The 19,563-nt window shown below is 51.0% G+C and overlaps 1 protein-coding gene across 12 annotated transcripts in view; it reads left to right on the top strand.

The window, feature by feature from the left end:
* MSI2 (musashi RNA binding protein 2) overlaps positions 1-19,563 on the top strand; it is a 375,584-nt gene that overhangs the window by 27,225 nt on the left and 328,796 nt on the right. Inside the window, exon 1 of one of the 12 annotated variants that reach the window (XM_053910687.2) lies at positions 13,775-14,385. The exons of the other annotated variants lie outside the window; for them this stretch is intronic. The gene's annotated coding sequence lies outside the window, so the exon portion shown is untranslated. Of the gene's footprint in view, positions 1-13,774; positions 14,386-19,563 lie in introns of those variants that run through there. 12 annotated transcript variants of the gene reach the window in all.

Here is a 19,563-nt window from a genome sequence, read left to right as displayed (position 1 = left end):
ACTGAATGTTTAAAAACAGTTACGGGAACATCTCCCCTAAGAGGTATTCCTGAGAATTTCTTTGTAAAAGGAGCCCTGTTTTCCCAGCAAGCATCATTATATTTTTAGAAATGTCTTCTTTGCTCATTGCCCATCGGTTAGCAAGGCTCCTAGCGCCTTGTATCATGCCATTGATTTGCTGAACAGGTGTTTGGATGGATGAGGGGTGAGATGAAGGGAAAAAGTACTGGAGGAGACTTTTTGTCACACGAATCAATACTTTCTCCTCTCTGTGCCTGCCCTGGGAGTGGGGACCCGACCCGTTCCCTCTCCCTGCCTTCCTGATGAGGTCGTGCCCTTCCCATTAGCCGCCCAGCTTTTCCTCCTTCCCTCCCGTTCTTTTCTTCCTCTTTATTTCAACTGATACAAACTCTTTGTCCCGTTTCCTGAATTTTGAGAGGGTCATTTCGGGTAGGCTAACAGAACTGCGGCCCGTCATTTCTCTTGTTCTTATTTCGGCATTACGGAAACAACTTAAGAGGTTTTTGTTTTTGTTTTCCCCCCAGATTAAGCACAGGTTTTCAGCGTTTGAGGGGGAAAGCCCCGATGGGGACCGGTCACTGGTGCTCCCCCGCCCCCCCCTTGAAGCTGTGTGCCCTTGCATTTCCCTCAAGGGTCGCTAATAAGAACCGCCAGCCTAAATCAGTGTCTCTGGGAATCATTGATTCGCTAATTGCTCATAATCGAGCCGGGCTTCCCCCTCCTGCTGAGAGCACTTTTGTTCTCTGCTATTCTGCAAGGAATTGGGCGGATTTCTGGAGTGTTTAAGAGGTGCCCAATAAAAGAGTTTGGCATGCCCCAGTTGCTGGTAGTGCTTCTCAGAGGTGACCATGCTACTGGTATCCGGCTCCATAAACAAGGGGCTGCCAGTGACCTTTCCCAAGGTCACTTGTCTGCTGGAGAGTGTATTCCCCAGTCAACTTCGTGGGCCTCAACTTAATTTGTTCCTTTCCTAAGGCAAAGTGACCTCCTGGTAAACCTGCTTTCCCCACCCCCTCTTTAAAGTGAACAAACAGAATTAGGAAAGGTGTGTTGTAGCAGAGCTCAGCAACATCGGGAGGACATACCGCTGGAGTCTCATTAAAATTGCCGCGGTGGGGTTGGGTTTATTGTGGGGCGCAGGGTCCTGTAGGTTAGGATGTAACGCTTAGGGAACAGAGCAGACCCCGGAACAAAGCAGAGGCTCAGAGGGGGGCCGCCTAGAGAGAATCTGCAGAGATTCTGAAGCAGCATTTCTCTTGGCATGGGGAATGGGAAAAATAACAAGCAACCCCCTTTGCTCCATATTCATGGTCTCTATAGTGCTCTGTAAATAAGAGGTCTCCAAAAGCTCTATCCAAACCTTCCTAATAAGACCCTTCCCAAGGGCCTCACCAGGAGCCCAAGAATGCCTCCCTGCAGAGTTAGCGTGGGAAATTAGAGCAGCCCCCAGAAAAGGAGGCACCAGACTGCATCCTTCCACGAAGAGCCATCGTTGCGGGGGGTGGGGGTCACCCTGAGTGTCTCGGAGGTTGGTGAGTATGGAGGCCCCACTGTGGCTGAGTTTGGCACCATGTGATGTTGGCTTCTACCAGTCGTTTGAGGCTGTGCTTGGGGATGGGTGGGACGAGGACAGGAGAGGGTGTTGGGGACAGTTTTCAGGTGGAGGCCTGCCAGTGTATACATCCCAGGCCCAGCGTGGCTCCTCGGCCGCAGGGGGTTGAGTGTTTCGGTCGACGGCACGCTTCTGTTCTGTAGTTGTTGGTTTGCGTTTCCTGTTTAATGTTCTGCTTTGCTTTGGGCGTCCAAACGCAGGTGGGCACCGAGGCTTTAGTTTGGTGCCTCTCGACCTTTCCGCATTGGAAGGCCCTGTTCCAGCCTCGTTTATAGCCTCACAATGGCCCACGTGGCCGGCTCAGCACCTAGCCCTCCTTTTGTAAGTTGTAAGCAGTCAATGGGCCCCATCCCCAGACCTTGTCTAGAGGGGAAAGAATGTAGGTTACGACAGGTGGTGAGTGGAACTCGTCCTGCAGGTCAGAGCACCCGCTGAGGGTGGCTTGTGTGAAAGGAATTGAGGGTTGTGCTAGGCCACCTTCCTTCCTAAAGGGATCCTGTGGGCGAGACAGACCCCCTTCTGAAAACAGCAGTAGGGCAGATGTGGGAGAGCCGGCCCAGGCAGTGCTGGGAGCAGCGGGAGGAGCTGTGGGTGGATTGGGGGCAGCTTCTCTCCGTCTGTGGTGGGCTGTTTGGGGAAGGAGGGCCAGTGTGGTGTGGTAGGCAGGGCTGGTTCTTAGAGACAGTTCTGGGCTTGAATCCTGGCTGTGTGGCCCGGCCAAGTTACATAATCTCTCTGAGCCTCATCTATAAAATGAAGATCGTAAGACTTGCCTGGCACCTGGCACAATGCTTGGCATCCAGTAGGTGCTTACTCAGCCCCCATTGTTCAGCCAGGCTGGATCCCGCTTCTGTAGGGACGGAGAGGAGGGTGTGCAGTCACCGAACCTAACACCAGCCTGTTAATGTTGTTGATTTGGAGCAAGGGGCCACCGTGTACTGTTTAGGCTTCCAGGCCCTGGAAGGTTAGTTCTGCCCTCCCTTCTTCTCTGCAGAATCTACCCCCTCCGCACCCCTGAGGGGTCTGCCACATTGAGGGTTAACCTCTGGGTCATTCGGAGACAGAGTCCCAGCTCCTCCTGGGTCAACCTCCTCTTCTCTGGCCCCTGCCTGAGATCACCTTGCGCCAGAGACAGGGGAGGTTGGCTCTGATCAGTGCAGACCCTCGGCTCTTGGCCGAGGCTGGACTTGGGCTTGCTGATATTACAGATTGCTTCGGTTAGGTTTCTCGTTCTTGCTTGATTTAGTGGGTGGTGGGAGAGGGTGCTGATAGGAGCGGAGGCCGTGGGAAGATGGTGTGATCGTGAGTGCTCATTACTTTCAGGGCTCTGGCCCGGGCTTTCTCAGCCTGGGCACTGTTGACATTTGGGGCTGGAGTGGGGGACGGGGGTGGGGAGGTGGAGGTGCAGGGGGTCGTGCATTGTGTATATTGTAAGAGACTTAACAGCACCCCTGGCCTCTATCACCACATGCCAGGGGCACCCCTCCCCAACTGTGGCAACTAAAAATGTCCCCAGACATCAAAGGTCCCCTGGGTGCATAATTGCCCCTGGTTGAGAATCACTGGTCTAGTCCCCAGGGGCTCTGTGATGGAAAATGGGTAGAGGTTTGAGCGTGCTCGGAAGCTCTGGTCTGTGTGTGGGGGGCGCTGAACAATGAAATACTCATGGGATCCAGAGCAGGAAGGCACCCAGAGAAGTCTCCTGTCCTGGCCATGGGCCCCGCAGTCCTCTCTGTGGTCCAGTGAAAGGCAAGGAGAGGGATGCTTCCCCGGCCCGCTTCTCTGGGCAGTGTTTCATGGGGGAGCTGCTTTTTGTAGAGTGACGTTGTGCTCAGGGGCCCTGGGTGGCCCCGTGTTTTGGGCCTCAGGACTTTGGTTACAAGCTCAGGGCTTTGCTCTGCCCTTACATCCTCTGCACACGCAATTGGGCTCCTCTGTACGCACAAAATGGACTTTTATTTGAAACGAATTCATTTAAAAAAACCGTTTTGCTCACCAGGACTCTGCTGTCCCCTCTTTCCTTTTATGCCTTCTCTGCCATCTCTGAGACGAGCCTCGAAGGGGCCGTCCGGTAAGATGGGTTGGCCAGGGCCTTTTGAGGCCCTGATTAAAGGCAAATTATCAAATGGAAGTTGGATGTCGCTGCTGTGCTTGTAAAAAAGTCAGTCGTGTGCCATAAAATCCATCACAGCTCCCTCGGTGAGCAGGAGGAGGGCTGGGAGAGACTTCGTGGTGTTAGTTCATTTCCAATGGTTTGGCTCCCATGCCTGAGGAAGGCGTCCGGTTGGCTCGGTGTCTGCAGTCCTGCTCTCCAGCTCTCCGTGAGCGAGTGAGTGAGAAGCTTGCTTGCTGATCGGCGGGAAGCTCAGAGACAAGACCTCGGCATCGCCAGGAAGTCGCCAAACAGTAGCTTCAGCTATTGAACTTGGGGGAACCAGATGGCTTTATGGGCTGGAAATGGGGTCTGTGATGTCTTGGTGACTTTTGCTTCTCTTTTATTTAAAAGAAAAGATGGCTGTTGTCCAGTTGGAGCAGGTGTGGGGAGTCTGGGCTTGGAGAGGCAGTATAGCCTAATGGTTGAGAGCACAGAGGCAGGGGCCGAGGCTGCCCAGTGGGGTATAAAGGTGGGACTCGGGTGAGTTACTTAATCTCTCTGTGCCTCAGTTTTCCTCGTCTATAAAAATGGGGTGAGATCTATAGCCCTGCTTGGGGGTGCTTGTGAGGAACGAATGGAAGTAAAGGGCTGAGCCCAGGGCCTGGCGAGGAGTAAGGAAGCCACTCTTACTTGTATCATTAGCAGTCATGTTATTCTAGAGTGGATGGTCAACCTTGCGGCCGAGGTTTTAGGACAGCAGCTCTCACACTTCACTGTGCGGAAAAATCACATGCCCTTCCCCAGGCGTGTCGGAATGGAGGTCTCAGTCACGGAGCCCAGGAATCTGTGTTTAACATTCCAGGTGGTGCCGATGGAGGGCATCCATAGAGAACTTCGTGACTCCGAAATGGCAGCATTGATCAGATTCTCAAGAAATTAGGGTCCCCAATGTCATTGCAATGTCCTCCTCCACCTGGGATTATCTGGAAACAGTTCCGCCCACTCTGAGTTGCCTGATTCAGGCCCTGGGTGGACGTGGTGGGTATGAGCGGCTGCAAGCTGCTCATCTGTGCCCGTGGGTGGGTCCTGCCTGTGCTCTCCTGGGGCTGGCCAGGGCCAAGGGCACTGGGGCAAGGGAACATGGTCTGCTCTGGCCTGCCGGGCTCCCTGTTCCTGGCTGAGCCTGTGTCCTGCACCTGGTTCTCAGTGGCCGACGAGAGCTCGGGACTGTCCTGCGTGCTGCGTCGTTTCGGTGGATAACTGGTGTGTGTGCGTGTGTGTGTGCGCGCGTGTGTGCAGAAGCAAACATCGAAGTGTTTGGGGAGTGTTTTAGGAAAATAGCAGGGAGCAGATTGCCAGGATTCGCCTATATGTTTCTCTTTCTCTCCTTTTTGCTGCGTACACATGTGATCGGCATCCTGGAGCGTTTCGGCTTTTCTTACCCCAACTGTTCCCTCTCACAATGGAGACTACACAATTCACCACCAATAATACTGAGCAATAAATAACCCAGAGAAGATGAATAGCCTTGTGTGGTGGTAAATTAAAGTTGATTTATTGCACATAATATATACAGGTGCTCCTAATGTAATTAAGCAGCGAGGCTTTTAATGCTGCAGAATCTGAAAGAAGACCCAAGAAAATTGGGTCTTAATAAGGCTTATTGAAATAACAGCTAAACACGCTGCTTAGGACCATTAAGGGGATGTTGAAAGATGGACGGACGCTGCTGCTTTTCCTTCTGTGTGGAGGTGACACACCTGACCCGTTCGCAGCAGGGCACGGACTGGAGTTGTTTTCCCTGCGCCAGGACCGGGCTGTGCTGAGCTGCCTACGCACCCCGGCCTTGCCCCTCTTGTGGCCTGCAGTCAGGCGGCTTGGCTGTTGAACAGGCTTTTTCTGAGTGAAGGGCAAGGGAGCCCAGGAGTAAGGAACTCATGACCTGGCCTTATTAGCACCCTGTGCTAACTAACCAGCCAGGCAACCGAAGGTTGGTTCACGGAGGAAATTCACTGCTGGAGGTCCTCCACCATGGGCCCGGCACCGAGCTGGGGATGGGGAGACAGGGATGAAAATAAAAAGCAAAGCAGCCCTCATCTTCACGGGGGTAGTGGGGGAGGCCAGTGTGTAGGTGCAGGATGGCAGAGACGGCGGGGATGGCTGGGACAGAGGCAGAGGGGGGAGAATGGAGGACTGGATGGACCGAGCTATGGGGCATCACCCCCAGGGGAAGGGGCTGGAGGGTGGGGTTAGGGTTTGGGTGGGAGAGGAGTCTGGACAGGTGGTTTGGGGGCAAGAGAAGGATAGATTTAGCATTTCAGACCAAGGTCCGGAGGGTGTACCTGAAGGCAGCCTGGAATCCTGGAGGTTCGTGAGCTACAGCAGCATGAGATTCATATTTGAGAAAGAAAGTCATTGGCAGCCTTGTGGGGTTTGGGTTGAGGGACCAGCTAGCAAGAGAATAGGGCCGAGTGGATATGAAAAGAGGGGGTGGGTGTTGAAATCCCCTCTATGCCTTAGACCAGGTGACTGCAGCAGGTGATGTGGGAAGTATGAAGAGAGAGGGTGAATACCTGCTGAGATGATACTGGTATAAGAGCCCCCCTTGGATGCTTGTTAGAAACAGTGGTGGGGGCCCCTCATTGCTGGGGCTCTCCCATTGCTGGGGTTCTCCATGTCTGGGGCCGTAACCAGGCGCCCAGGGCATGCTGAGTCGGTGGACCTGGTCTCTCCTGGAGAGGTGGCTCTGGGGTTCCCTTGGGAGCCAGTGGGTTATTCCACTGAGAATGTTGGAGAAAGCTGCTGGTATGGGCCCGCGAAGGATGGAAGAGTTCCTGCAGCCTTTCTGTGACTTGCTTTGGGGGCTTTGGGGAGCTGAAAGACATGCAGATGTTCCCCTTCACACTGCGAGATGGACCCTCCCGCTCATGTGTGTGCCCCACTTTAAGAAAACCCACCAAACAAAAACCCTACCTAAGTCAAGGAGAGAAAATTATTCCCGGTACTAGGGTTTTCAGAATGAGATCCTTTTAAGTAACGAACTGTTCTTTTCCACTAAAAAATAAGATTTTTGTATTCTCTGTAGAGGGCTTCTATTGCAAAACTGAGGACATTGGAACAATTTACTGCTTATGCTGCACAAGGTTCCAAAAAAAAAAAAAAAGTCTGTACTTGGTCAGCAGTGTTGAGAGCCACTCCTGAGCTCCAGGGCCACAGGTGAGGCTGGGGACAAGGGGCCCAGGGTCCTACTGTTGGAAGGACCTTCACTTGACACGCACTGCTTCAGGCTTAGAGTGCAGAACCACCTAGAGATGTGTGCAGACCGTGTTCCAGCCCCTGGACTCCGGGGGCAGGAGGTTGTTGGGTGGAGGCCACTGGGAGCTCCCGGGCCGTGGGAGCCCGATGGTGCGCCCTTTCCTTCCGTCTCTGCCTGCTCCTGGGGCTGGGGCAGTGCTTAGCGCTGCCCTGCCATTACTTGATTATTTTGCAGAATTAGAAAAGGCTCAAGTGTCTGATCATTATTATTTCCTGGATATATAGCACACCCTCTGAATATGTAATCAGTGCTTCTGTTATTATTGTTTTAAAGGAATACAGGATGTTAGATGTCGTAGATGGATAGGCAACGCGTGTTTACTTTTTCTGAGGCTTGTTCAGGGAAACTGAAAAAAGTTCCTTTGTCACTCTCGAGTGTTTGCCAATCTCTGTGGTTCTGCCTCTTCCCAGTGGTATGGGATTGCAGGGCGGGGGGAGGGGAGGAGCGTGTAGCCTGTAGATGGGGCCCGGCAGATGGCCCTGATGAAGGCTTTCTGAACCTGGCTTATTTTCCCCAGGTAGAAGCAATCCTAGAGTTGGAAGCATCCGGCTCTGGCCAGCACCACATTGAATAGATTCATCTGACCTTTTTATTCTAGCGAGTGGGAAGAGATCTGGTGCCTCTTTTATCATAAATCTTGCCTGGTTGTTTGCTCAGATACAGCACTCTAGTTGGCTGATATTTGAGCATCTGGCCTCAAGTTTTGCTGGTGGGTGCAGGGGGCTGTGGCAGATGAGGGAGTGACCCTTTTGAGTGGGCTCTATGGGAGAAGGCGGACCTGAGTTTGTCCGTGGGCAGCTTGGCTCTCCTGCTGTATCTCCTGCTGATACTCCCGAGTGTGCCACGGAAAGACCAGCCTCAGGGGCTTGCTGCCGTGGGGAAAGGTGGAGGAATGAACCTGACCGGAAAACCTCAGGGCACTGCCAGCTTTGGGGTGGGGATGGACCTTCTCCCTCTGTGCCTCGAGCACACCCCTTCAAGATGAGTTGTCTTGTCTTTGAACTCGGCTACTACCATAGACACAAGTCAGTGTCTATGGTCCCTCCTTTGTGCTCCCGAAGGACTTGGCAACTTGGCTAACAAGGACACGATTGTTCGTCCATTTCTTCATTCATTATTCATGCAGCTAGTGGTAATTAGGATTTAGTGATGTGGTTGCTGGGGGTAGCTGAGTTGTGTTCATTCACTGAACAAACATTTGTCGATTCCCTGCTCTGGGCTGGGTGCAGGGCATGCATGGTGCTAGGGTTACAGACACGGGGAAGGGACCTTCTTTGTCCTTGAGCGAGCAGTGCGTTTGGAACAGCAGGTAATCAACAGGTGTAGGCGCTAAACCTACAGGTGAAGGATGCTGCACAGGATGTTACAGGACCACCGAGGCGAGAGTCAATGTTGGCTTCACAGAGGAAGTGGCCTGTTGATTTGGGCCTCGAAGAGTGAACAGGAGAGAACTGAGGTGGGGAAAGTGCTCACCTGTCAGGGCAAACACTGGTCTGGGGGTGGAGGAGCGTTTGCTTCCCACGATGGACAGTAACGCATCTTCCCGTCCCTCCTTGCCTCCTCAAGCCTCTGCCAGTCAGGGAAATTAATCTGGTGGCTCTGCACCCTGCTTGCTTAGCAAGAGGGCTCACAGTTGGAGAGGGGGGGCACATGGGTGCTGGTGAGTCACTCAGGTTCCGTGGCTGAAAAGAGAGCAAACCTCAAACCCCAGGGGGTACCAAAGATGCGTTGTGTCCGACCCACGAATCAGAACCCAGTTTCTGGCTCCACAACGAAAAGTGGGTCTGCTTTGGGGGATTTTTTTTTCCCCCTATAGGTAGGGGAGGTTGAGAAGCATCCTTCCGAGAAATGGGCTAAGTTGGTGTTAAAATGGTGGGGGGTACTGCTGGTGCCTTTCTTTCCTTTCCAGACTCTATTTTTTTTTTTTGCTCTGGCCAGTGTTTTATTACTGATATGAATCACTGAGGGGCTTGGAGGCAGAGAGGAAAGGGTTTCTGTATAAACAGCTGTCTTGCTGATTCAATCTACAAAGTGGATTTTATAGCTAACTTATTTGTTCTTGCTTTAAAATGCCAAACTGGCACAGTCACTTCCTTAGCGAAAAAGGAGGGTCTTTGAGAATATGGGGGCCTTCCCTCTCCCGTCACAAACCTTTGTTATGGCAGAGAGCAGGATGGAATTCCAGAGAACTTTCTTTGAACTGGTCGATTCTAAAATAATCTCAAGCTCAGAGGAGACGAATTGCCTCTCTGAAGTTTGAGCTACCGGTTCATGTAAGCTTCCTCTTTTTTGCCCCACCACAAATTCTGCTTGAAAAGTAATAATAATCCTCTCTGGTCATCACAGCTGACTACCTGCTTAATGTGTGTGTGTAGATACTTCATTTTCTTTTTTTATGCAAGATTTCATCTTTGCACGGTCTGAGCTAGTTGGTTGCCCCGAGATTATTAATAAATTGAGATGGTTAATGGCGTGTGACTCAGAACATATATTTAAAAACAAGTTGGAATAAGAAACAGGCCTTTAACAAAATTAATTTTTTGTTAGGCTCCTCTCAGGCCTTTTTGTTTGAAGCCAGCTTGCTTTGTAATTTTCATATATGCTCGATTGCAATTAACATAAATTACTTCTAAATACCAGTTAGTTGCCGTGGAGAGAGGCCAGGGTTGTGGCTGCTTATGGAGGTTAAGAGGTTTGGTCATTGTCTGGGTTTTTATCATACTGTAGATGAAATTTTGTTTCGTTTGGAGGTCGGCAACTTGTGTCAAAGATTGCTTACGCCGACGGTGAGAAGGACTAAGTCTTTGCCCCGGGTGCCAGGACATTTTCTTACCAAGAGAGAATAAATGATCACAAAACGTTTGCTTGTTTAAGAACTAGTTCTAGTAAATGCCGTCTGGTATCCGGGACTGGCTCCTGGAACGAGAGCGGACTGGCGGTGGAGAAGCTGGTGAAACCCAGAAATGGTCTGTAGTTCGTTTATTGATACTGACCCAACGTTAATTTCTTAGTTGGGTAAGTATATTGTGCTTGTGTAAAATACTCACATCGGGGGAATCTGTGGGTGCAGGGTATAGGGGAGCTCTCCAAATTATTTTGCATTTCTTCTGTCCTTCTGAAATTACTTCAAAGTAAATTTTTACTTTTGAAGTAAATTTTGAAGTAAATTTGAAGTACTTTTGAAGTAAAGTAAATTTACTTTACTAAATTTTTAAATTTTTACTTCAAAGTTTTATTTTTACTTTTGAATTGAATTGATTGGGGTGACATTGGTTGATGCAATTATATAGGTTTCAGGTGTACAATTCTGTAATACATCATCTACGTAACGTGTTGTGGGTTCACCACCCAGAGTCAACTCTCCTTCCATCACCATCTATCCCCTTGCCCTCTTCTACCTGCCCCCGCCCTGCCTTCCCTCTGGAAATCACCATACTGGTGTCTGTGTCCATGAGGTTTTGGGGGGGTTTTGTTTCTTGTTTCTTTTGCTTAATCCCTTCACCTTTTTTACCCAGCCCCCAACCCCTCCCCCTCTGACAGCTGTCAGTCTGTTCTCTATCTGTGAGTCAGTTTGGATTTTGTTTGTTAGTTTACTTTGTTCACAAATAAGTGTTTTTAGAGAGTGTTATATTTGTGGTATTCCTTTTGGCTTGGTTGGGATCATACTTGACTTAACATGCATTCAGAATGCTCTACCCATAGGGAGGCCAATGATTCCCTTACTGCTTTGGAAATGGGACACTGAGGCCTGAGAGCAGCCAGGGAGCCCTTCATGCCTGGCTGGTCCCCTTCTCAGGCTGTTCATTCCTGCCCTTCTCCATCCAGTGGCATAGCGCCCCTCCCTCCCTGCCCCCACAGCCACCTGAAAGCTGTGGCCAGCAGATCCCTCCTGATGCCATCGGCATTTGCTGCCGGAGGTGGGCAGCTTTTGATGTCCTGTCCTTCTCTTAGAAGGAGCCGGTAATTGTACTTTTTATGCTGTCTTGTTCGTTTTCAATCCATGGGTGTTAACTTTTACTTTAGCAGCCAGATTGGAAGCTTCCTGAGAGCTGGATTTTTGTCTTGCTCTTTGTTTTTTAGAATTTATTTTAGAAAATTTCCCCATTACATAATAATACATGTTTATATATAAAAAAATTAACCGCAAGGAAATTTAGAGCATCCCAAGTAAAAGTTCTCTGCTGGGCTGCCTGTTCCCCCCCGCCCCCCCGCCATTCCCATTGCTAACGAGTCAGAGTATAGTCCTCCATGTTTTTTTCTGTGTATACGACAAGTCTACATTGTGATTTACAAACACGACATCCTGTTGTACATATTTTGCAGTCTGCCTTCTTCAGTTAACCAAATCCCCTTGCGTGGCTATGCACATGGGGACTGTGTCTCTCTCTCTTCAGGATACCCCCATGTTGGCCAGCACGTTGCAAGGCACGTTGTGAATGCACAGAGTATGCGTTATTGTTTGTATTGTTATGTTAGGATGAGTTATGATTCAGAACACATCAGACGTGTGTTTGGACGAGGAGAGAAGGTGCAGGCGGATGCAGGAGTGGTTTGTGATGCAGCTCTATTTTTGCTGGGAGGGAGGCATCTTTATCTGTTCAATACGTCCGGTCAACTTCTTCGAACAGGTACAGACAGCATTAGTCTTTCAGGAGCTAGAGTTGTGACCCGTGGTAGGAGCGTGAGGTGGGAGAGGGAAGAGTAGGAGCCGAGTTCCAGATCACCTGGCTTGGTGGAAGCAGAGACGGCAGTGTATGGGTTGATTCGTAGGCATTCGAGAGGATGGCTTGAGGTGTAGGGGGTGTTCCAGGTGGTGTGTGAACCAGGTAAACCAGATGGGTTGAGGACATGGAGTGCGGGGTGAGGTGGGGAAGGGGAGCAACTTGAGCAGGGGCAGGACAACATCTGGCCACCAGTAACTTTGGGGGCTTCCTGGGGGAGAGGGGAAATAATGCGGCAGAGAAAGTTTTGCTGGATCGAAGGGCGAACTGAGCAGAGGACTAGGAATTTGTTGGTGTTAACAAGGGGGTGAGCCCTCTGAAGAGTTTGCGGGCGAAGGAACGCATTTGCACTGGTAATGCTCCGCAAGAGGAGCCTGTGGAAGGGAGCTCCGAGTGTTGCCTATGAGACATGCGCTCACGTGGAGGGGGACAGGGTCTGTCTCGGGTCTGCTGGGCCCTAGGGTATCTCGGGAAGCTCCCGCGTCTTCTCCGGGAGAGGCAGGGCGGTGTGGAGTGCCCAGGCCTGGGGAGCCTCCTCGTGAGGAAAAACACCATGAGGCACTGTGCTGATGCAGCCCCAGTTAAAGTATGCTGTGGATGCAGAGATCCTTCTAGAGTGGAGCTCACTCTGCAGCATGAATATTCATTTCCCTTTTGGCTTTGTGTCCTCGTTAGAATTTTGACTTGACTCAAGGGAAAAGGGTGCTAGTAAGTGCCAAGTGCTCTTAACAAGTAAATTCCTTTAGAGAGAAGGAGAGGTCCCCCGGGGAAAAACGTTCGCACAGAGAGGGAAGGTGCTTACCTTAAGTTGAGTTGAGCCCTGCCACCCCGCCACGTATAAAATATTGCACGTATACAAAAATGTGCAATGCATGTGAAAAATGTGAGCAACAGTGTACACCCACGTAGTGACCACACGGCTTAGAAGTGGAGGATGACCCATGTTCTGCACGACCCTGGGTCGTTTCTTTCCAGTTTTCAGCCCCACCCACCCACCTCGTGTACTCCAGCTTGCTTTTCACCCTTGCGGGACTATTTTGTTTCCTTCAGCTGGATGCCTTTGGCATTCACTTCTGTTCCCTGGGCTGTAGTTCATTTGTTTTCAGCGCCGTATAGTGTTCACGGTGGCAGTGGGTCTTTTTTCCCTTCAGTGGACATTCGAGTTCTCAGTTTTATGTTTTTGTTCGCTCAAACTGTTGCTGGGAGTATTCTCGTGTGTGTCCTGTTGTATGTATGCGAGAGTTCATCGGCATGTACACCCAGGAATGGAACGCTGAGTCATAGGGTAGGGTGACTTTACCCTAAGGTGTAAGGTGAGTTTACCGGAAAGTACCTCCCGAAGGTCCCCTTCTTGTAGGAGGGGTTCTCATTGCTCCTTGTTCTCACCAACTTACTAGATTTATGAGTTTTTGCCAGTCTGGTGGTATCTCATTATGGTTTTAATTTGCATTTCCCCAGTCACTAATGAGGTTGGACATCACGCTTGTTTTTTAGGGAAGGGAATCCAGACACTAAAATACTTCTTACTCAGTGACAGAAACCACTGCTTTGCTGGGACGTGTCTTCCCTAGTGCTGTGTTCATGCTTTGGGACAGATTCAGACATATCTTTTCATTTATTGTGGGAGTTTGGGGGCATCTGTGAGCTTAAGACCCTTTTCCTAGCTTCTGTATATTGTGTTTGGAAACCCCAGCTGATGCCCGGCCCTGTTGACGCTTTATTGTGCTGGGAGAATGTTGTTTGTTTCCATCTAAACAGGCAAATAAATGAGAATTCAGGCAACGTCCCCGAGGTGTTTGGTGGCAGCAGATCCTGGACAAGGGAGTGGCTTTGGGCACAGCCCCAGGCAAACATCAGTGGCAGAGGTGGTGACTGGCTGGCTGTCCTGTGAGGGAGAGGAGAAAGGGAAAACTAAACACATCTGTGGTGTGGAGAGGACCAGGCTCCCAGGGGGTGGTCAGAAGTCCAGAAGGGGTGGGCGGGATTGCGGGACACAAGGGTCCTCCCTGGGGATGTGAGGGACCCGTTGGCCAGGGCGGACCCTGCCGTGGGCCACATCTCTGCGGGGGCAGTCTGTTTGACTACAAGTTCAGCTGAGTGCTTTCATGTGAAAATAGACCTTTGATGTGCTGAAAAATGAGAAAGAAAATCTGCTTTAACACCTGGGGAAGAGAAGCTGCCTACGGGGAAAAAACATTCTGCCGTGAACGACATGTGCGGGGTTGGCTGTTGCGGCAACACCACAGAAGGATGGCGGGGCCGAACGCAGGCTTTCCGTCCCCAGTGGACGCGTGTTTAGAGACGCAGCGCTAAGGGGGAGGATAATCGAGGTTAGCCTTGTATTGAGAGTATGAATACAACTCTATAGATCGCACCTGCGCTCGTGGACAGGGTCGGGGAGGGAGCAGGGGAGCCAGTGTTAGTGTGCTGGGAATTCTCGTATCCCAGAGTAAAAGAAGAAGTCTCACTGGCAGTGAGTCTGGGCGGGGCAGCCTTCTTTCATTTCGCCCCTCTGAATGCCTGTCAGCCTTTTGTCTGTTGAGCTCCTCATAGGATGGGGCACTTCCAGGAAGAAGACCCCAGTTCTTGTCTTTGAAGAAGCTTACCAAGTGTGGAGGGGGTGAGAATGGACACACCCAGTGTGTGAGACTGGTTTCCTAGCGCAGTGGGTGTCATGTGAGGGGGCACCCAGGTCATTGCCAATGCAGGAGGACGGGTGCAGACCCCTGTTGGGGGCTTTGGGGAGGACCTCTTCGAGGAAGTCCTTGAGGGAGCCCCAGAAGTGTGGGAGGATCTGAGTGATGGAGGGAGGAGGGAAGGGGGAGCTTTATCTGAAGGGAGAGGCGGTTAAGGATGCAAGGACTGCCAGGATGAGGGGTGACAGTAATGAGTTCACCCACCGTTCCTGCCGAGAGCTCACCCTTTGTCAGCAGGCTTGGGCGTTTTTGCTTGGGTCCTCTTTGAGCGTACGGTGACACCTGTGGGCCCTCTCCTGAGAAACATGGTTATGTGCCCACGCCCTTAGAACCACAAGAGGCCCCCACACAGACGGCTGTGCCTGCAGTGTCGAAGGACTCCCTGCAGCCCAGCCTTGGGGACCCCAGTTCAGTGTCACAGACATGTATTGAGCACCTGGTGTACGCCAGGTGTTTTGTGGGGTTTGGGAACACAGCAGGGATAGACGAGCTGGGTCTGTGCCCTCGGGGATCTTCCAGGCTGCTGGGAAGCACAGAAACTGAAGCAGCGATTACGGGAGGCAGGAGTGTCACTAGGGGGAGGACTGGACGATGGGAAGAGAGTCGTAAGTGGCCTTTGCCTCCAGGAAAGGCCCCTCAGTTAGGATTCAGGGCTGGGCTATGGGGGCGGTGAGGTGGTACTGTATCCCATGTGGGCGCCCCAACAAGACCTTGGGTGCGCGTAGTGTATCTCCTCATTGCTCGCTGGTGGGCCAGGGCAAGCCACTTGACCAGGGGCTCAGAGAAAGCCCGGTGTCCCTGGGGCCTCCCGCCCGGAGGATGAGGGTGAGCGCCGTATTGTTTTCTGGGCCTTTGTTCTTAGCAACACACGCTTACCTGCGTGTGCGTTCTCCCAAACAAACAGCTTTCAGGAAGAGTTAATAAATTAGTCTTCTGGGAAAAGAATCTGCGGCAGCGCCAGTGAGGCCTTCGGCAGCCAGGGCCAGGGACTTGGCTCGTGTAGTCAAACACACGTTGATAATTGTGTGCTGTTGCTGATGAGGTTTTGGGCAGCTGGCTCTGCGCCTCGGCGTCGGCCGGCCCTCCTCGTTGTCGTCATGTGGTCAGTTCAGGAAGAGCGGGCCCTCGCAGCCACCCCGCAAGGAGACAGCCCCATCTTACAGGCGAGGACTCGGACTCACAGGCGAAGAGTGACGCGCTTGAGTCAGAGCTGCTGTCCCGTGGAGGCCAGGCTTGCATATTCTGCTTCTTGTCTACCATTTCGACGGCCTTCCCTTGATCCTCCTCTCCAGCTCTTTATAAATGGGTAGCACGACTCACAGCAGTGTGAACGGTTCTGTGAACTGTCACTTTCAACTGGAAAGCGTTTTCAAACATCTGCTCTGTCTATATTTAAAGAGGATACAATGCTGATATTGTATTAAGGTCTAGATACACTCGTTCATTCAACAGATATTTATTGAATATCTGCTATGTGAGTAAAACCAACAGGGATCCCAACCTGGTGGGGCTTTCCTGCTAGCCGTCCGCATGGAGAAGAGAGAAGCCCCCGGCTCCTGCCTTCCTGGGGTGGGGGCGGGGCTGGGGGAGCAACTGTGGCTTCTTGGGGAGACCAGGCCAGGTCCCACCCGGTCCTGTGCCTGAGGAGGGAGAGCTTATCTTTCTGCCTCTTGTGTTTCAGTCTGCCTGTCCCTGTCCACCCCCTTCTGGGCCTTCTGGGGCTTGGAGTTCACTGCTGCTACAGAGAAGAACCCTTCCTGCCTGCTAATGAGAGCGAGCGAGCGTGTGCCATTTCCACTGAGAGCTGCTTGTTAAAAAGTTAGACTCGTCTGTAGTTTGACCAAACAGATGACCTTACAGTGGTTGAGTCACAGAACAGAGCCCCGTTCGCCTCTGCACGTCTCCTTCGGGACACGTTCCCCCGCCCCGTTGCTCTCCCTCAGCTATAGTTCTGGGAGCTCCGGTCTGGGTTCTGCAGCGGTCTCGAGTGAGGGGAGGGTGGGAGAGTGAAGTGGGTCACTGTTGTTTGTCCTAAGTGGATGGGCGGGGCAGGGTAGGAAGGCGATTCTGTTGACCCCTCACATTCCCGTGAATTGGAGACACTGGTGACAGATGCACACACACACCCTTCTTTCCCGCTCATCGCTGTTCACGTGCTTTGCTACCAGCCTTCGTATTCTTTGGTGTACAGAGCTGCGACTTGCATTTGAAAAAGTGGCGTAAGGACACCCCTGTATCATATTAAAAAGCAAGCTGTTGGACTAAGTAATTGTTTGGTTATCAAAAGGATTCACTGGGGCTGCTTTAATTGGGGTGTCCTTGGTGCATTTGTATGAGGACTTAGTCTTTCACAAATGAGTTTCCATAGGTTTTGAGGAGCATTTTTGAGCTGCTGGTGCCTGCTTATACTCCTCAGGCCTTCTACTTCCTAAATCCTCGGGTTTCTTCTCTGTGTTTCCTTAATTTTATGCATCGGATACCCAGTGGATTGGTCAAACACTAGACTAGAAATTGTATGCTGTGAAGGAATTTATAGGTGTGGTTAACGTGTATAATCAATGTGAGTACAGCAGATTATGCTCTGGAAGGTGGGTGGGCCTCATCCAATCAGTTGAAGGCTTTAAGAGCAACGACTGAGGTTCCTGGAGGAAGAAGCAAGTCTTCTCAGACATCACAGAAAACCCTGGGTGAGTTTCCAGGCTGCTGGTCTGCCCTGTGGACTCAGTCTGCAACATCAATTCTCACTGAATGTCCAGCCAGCTGGCCTGCCCTGAATTCCTGACTTGCCTGCTCCCACAATTATGTGCCAGTTCCTTGAAATAAATATCCTTCTCTCTTACTTTCTCTCTATAATATCATATATATCTCCTATTGATTCTGTTTTGTTTTTTGTTTTTGGAGAACCCTGATTAATCCACCCCATGTCATAGTAGTTGCTCGCCTAATGTCTTCTCTCCATGTTGGACCGGAAACTCCAGGAGAGTAGGGTCAGTGTCCGTCTTGTTCGCGGCTCTGTTTCAGGTGCCTTGCACCGAGCTGGGCACACCGAAGGTGACTAGTACTTACATGCAGAGTGAACTGGGGCGTCTGTGTGCCCTGGGAGGCAGTGGGTTTTCGCCTTCGTGGTCAGGCAGACCCGAGTGGCAGACTTGGCTCCGCCATCTGTTGGGTCACAAATTCCTCATTTGTAGCAGAGGGGGAAGAATATCTGTCCCCCAAGTGGTTGTGAGGATTAAATGAGATGACGCTCCTGGAATGTAGTAGTTATAAGTCAGAATAAGCCAAACAGTAATAGCTACTACCACCACTGTCACCACCACCACCATCATCATTTTCCAAGGTTGTTTCAAGGACTAATGAGATGATGAATAGAACATTCCTAGCACGTAATGGAGGGTCATAAGTGCTGGTTTTCTTCTAGGTACCCGGCTCTTCATATGCGTATTTTCATTAAATTTAATTTCTGCTTACGTCCCGTGAAACAGTTGAAATTATCCCATGTTAATGATGAGGAAACGGAAGCCTAGAGCTGAGCTAAGTGGCTTACCCTAAATTCGGTAGGCATGTTTTTATTGTGTGCCTACTTTGCGGTGGGGATCTAGACCCGCACCGGTTCTTTTCCTGTTTCTGCCCTCTTCGGCATGTTGCTGTAGGGGGCTTGTGTAATCTTTGACCCTGGTTGTTCCTTTACCCCGTTGTGGTGTTACCATCCACTTTGGTAGTCCTCCAGCTTCAAGGGTCTGCGTGGCTTTTCAGTTATCCCCAAACTGAATCATGGGTTGTTTCTCTTCCAAAAGGTCCTTTATAAGTTGGTTGTTGGGAGAGGGAATGAGGAGTCCCATGGAAACAACATAAAAAAAATAATGCTCAGTCCTTAAGTCAGCCCAAAAAGGCTGGAAGAAGTCAGTCCTCTTCAGGGCCGAGTCTCTCTGACCAGCCGTTCAGCCTATGTGAAGTAGGAGCTGGGCAGCTCCATGTGTTTCAGTGGGGTGGGGTGGGAGGTCGGGGTGGGAGGTTCCTCCCCATCCAGTCAACTGCAGCTTGGTCACAGGAGTGAAGATGGCATCAAACCCAGGGAATTCCTGAGGCCTCTCATGGCCCCTTGAAACTCCTCTTCGTCCTCGATGTGGCCCCCAAAGACTCAGCCAGGTCACTGCCACCCCCAACTCACTGCTGGGAGTCCCTCTCTAAGACTGGTTCCTCAGGAGGGCGCATCCTCCTAGCTCCCACCTCCGTATTCTCCTCGAGCCCTTTTTGCTGGTAGGTTTAATTGTTAGTCATTTCAGGCTCCAGTAGGAGGAAGTTTCAGCTATGGCAGACCCTAGGGTATGGTTGGGCTTCTTATTGGTCCCATGGTACCATGGAGGAAACTGAACATGAGGCTTAGCTAAGAGACTTGGCCAAGGTCACCTGCTGTCAGCTGGCAGGCTCCCCGAGTGGAGGGCTGCCTGTGTTTCTGTCACGGTGCTCGGGGAGCACTTCCTGGACTCCTAGCCTTTGTGACCCTACAGGCTGGGACTGAGTCTTCTTGGGCTTGTCAACCCAGGTTTTCTGTGGCCTGGAGAAAGCCTCTGAAAAGAAATGTTAATGCTCTTTAATAAGTCAAAATGCCCTGCACAGAGGCTCTTTGAACACAAGCAAATCTATAGATCATCTAGTTCAACTGGGCCTAATCATCACAGAGAATTTCAGCCTCAAGTTGGGGCTGAGGAACTTGTAAGTGCATCTCTCTTTCCTACAAGCTGGAAGCTGTGTTCAGAGCAAGCCCCTCCTTTTACTCGGATCACAAGATCACCAGGGATTGCTCCTGGTGCCAGTTTATCCTGAAATTGCTTTGGGCCTTTGACAGTTTATATTTCCCACTAGTCAGCTTCCGGGAGGGGCTTCAGAATAAGCGGCTTCAAACCTCCGTTGGCCACTTGTTCTAGATCCTGACGTGGGAAAAAGAGTATAATAAAAGCATGAATATCCAGAGGAGGAATTTGTACATGTTATGCGTATTCCACTTGTGTGGTTTTGCAAGAAAAAGTATATGCTGTAAATATTAGGAAATGCTTGCACAAATAAACATGGATTTAGTGGCTGTGACTTGATTGTCCTTG

The sequence above is a fragment of the Desmodus rotundus genome, chromosome 9 (assembly GCF_022682495.2).
Source record: "Desmodus rotundus isolate HL8 chromosome 9, HLdesRot8A.1, whole genome shotgun sequence".
Lineage (NCBI taxonomy): Eukaryota > Metazoa > Chordata > Mammalia > Chiroptera > Phyllostomidae > Desmodus > Desmodus rotundus.
This window is presented reverse-complemented; position numbering and strand designations above follow the sequence as displayed.